Raw genomic sequence first — 2,552 nt, 5'->3', positions numbered from 1 at the left:
AAAATTCATTAGTGCAATCAGTGAAACAAGATTTCGTTTGAAAACAAGTTGCATGTCGCTGCCCAGTGGTCCCCCAGGTGGTGCCTGCCAATGTTTTTAGAGAGTGGGCAAAACCAGGAAGGTTTTTACAAATCACGGCTTCTGATTGGCCACTGGAAATCTGGCTGTGCAGAATTTTTAAAGTTCCTTTGGCAGGCCCCAGCACAAAAGTCTTCACGGCGTGAGTGAAAGTAAGATGTGTGCCTGTATATTAAAAGGTACCCTGTTAAACGGAACTTCTGTCTGAAATGCTGAAAAGCTGTTACTAGGGTTACGCATAACCTCGCTCCCTGACCTTCTGTGGTTGACTCCACCTCCTGTGGCAGTCATTTCTTGGTTGGCCCACAACTCTGGGGCCCTTGTGACAGACCATAGTTTAACTGTATAGATCTCTCTTGGGATCCAGTGATTTACAAAACACAACTTGTGCCATTTGATCAAGTGAGCTAATCTTTATCAACCTGTGTACAACAACTTGATTGTAGGACTGGGGTTAGTGCGATGTGGATAGTACTCGAGTGTCCCATCCACCAGCCCTCCTATGCAGTTGCAATCCCTTGGGATAACAGGAAGTCGGCTTTTCCACACAGAAGGAGCTTTCTGTCTCTGTGTCGGTCTGTCTTTAAAAGCCATCTATACTTTGAGCTTGGTTTCAATTCCTTCACTGGAGCTAGCTCTCTCTGATCCTCTTTAAGCAGTTTTGCTACCTGAGCTTTTTCAACATTTCTTCTCTGCCAGGGACAAAGGAAGTAAGCTTAACTCATGGTATATATTTTTCTTTTTTAAAAAAAAATCGTACAATTATTACAAGAAGCTTAGAGCAGGATATGATAAGGTTCTCAGCATGCTTGGAGAAAATGTCTTGTCTTTTTAATAGAGGCTTAAGATGTGGAAATGAGTAGTTTAAGCTTTCCCATTAAGCCTCTCTTAATGGCCAGGTTTTCTCTCCAGAACTGTTGACAAATCTTGCACCCGCATCCTAGGCATGTTTACTTTAAATCAAATTTCAATGAGTCCATTGTGATTTATTTCCAACTGCATACTGCAGTCAGCAACTCTTCAACAAAACAACTTAAAGGAAATCAGCAGAATTAGGATTCCGCCCCCTCCCCCCCAAAAAAGGTTTCACACTACCCCTCTCCCACTTTAAGATTCTTATTAACTATGGCTATTTTAACATAGCTCATAATACCCTACTCATGATAGGTCTCACCCTCTGGTATATTTTTCCAATTAGTCTCGAATTAGAGCACCTTCTCTATGAGGAATAGCTGAAGAGTTTGGGACTTTTCAGTTTAGAAAAGAGACGACTAAGGGTGTGTGTGTGATGTGATAGAAGTTTCTAAAATTATGCATAGGGTGGAGAGAGTTGACAAAGATAAATTTTTCTCCCTATCCCAAAATACTAGAATTCTAGGACATCCAATGAAGCTGATGGGCTGTAGGTTCAGGATGGATAAAAGGAAATACTACTTTACACAGAGATTGATTAAAATGTGGAATTTGCTGCTAGAGGATGAAATGACGACTATAGAAATAAATATCTTTAAATGGGATTAAGTAGTGTTGAACAGCGGGCCTGATACATGAGGACGCTCGTTGCAGTAGATCACAGCTCTTTATTAGTGATTACTGCATGGCAATAGGCAAACTAAGACTGGAGAATTGGGCCAACGGGACCAACTATATACACGCTAAAGTTTCCGTGTGAGAACGTCATTGAGTCATTTGAACCAGCAGGGGGCCAGCGATTGGTCCGGGGAAGCAGGGGTTTGGATCCTGCTTCCCATTGTTTCCCTCTCCCCAAGCACAGTCCTAAAGGCTCAATGAACACAGAGTCCACATACACAACAGGTAGATTAATGGAGGAATGGCTACTAGCCATGGTGACTGAGGGGAACCTCCACATTCTGAAGCACTAAGCCTCTGAATCCCAGAGCCAGGAGGTAACATCAGGGGAAGGCCTTCGGTCTCTATGCACCTATGCACCGTTGTTGCCCTCCAGAGGAACTGGCCACTGTGTGAGAAAGGATACTGGACTAGATGGACCACTGGTCTGATCCAACAGGGTTCTTCTTATGTTCTTAATTTTACATAATTACATTTCACTCTGCATTGTCCCTTGGCTCTGCTGTCTCTAAATAAAACTAATGCAAAATAAGAATCTACTCAGCGCATCTGCAGTTAATATTGGAATAAAATTCTGTCAGACAAAAGTCTAGTAGCTCCTTACAGACTCAGGCTGCGATCACACACACTAAATAATGCACTTTTACTGGCAAAATCCTGTTGGAAAGTGCATTCTTTAGTGTGTGTGATCACAGTCTAACAATAGGAGTTTTATTTGGCTACAACAAACATGGCAACCTCTTTGGCAGTCTTTAAGTTGCCATAAATCTGTTTAATTAGCTATCCTAAGTTTAATTTTGATTTCACATCACACAAAGTTTGACTTGGATTTCATATTGCACAAAGAACAGTGACCCCTTAACATAAATTGTTCCGGTTCAAAA

The sequence above is a fragment of the Heteronotia binoei genome, chromosome 4 (genome assembly GCF_032191835.1).
Source record: "Heteronotia binoei isolate CCM8104 ecotype False Entrance Well chromosome 4, APGP_CSIRO_Hbin_v1, whole genome shotgun sequence".
Lineage (NCBI taxonomy): Eukaryota > Metazoa > Chordata > Lepidosauria > Squamata > Gekkonidae > Heteronotia > Heteronotia binoei.
Note: the sequence above shows the minus strand (reverse complement) of the source record.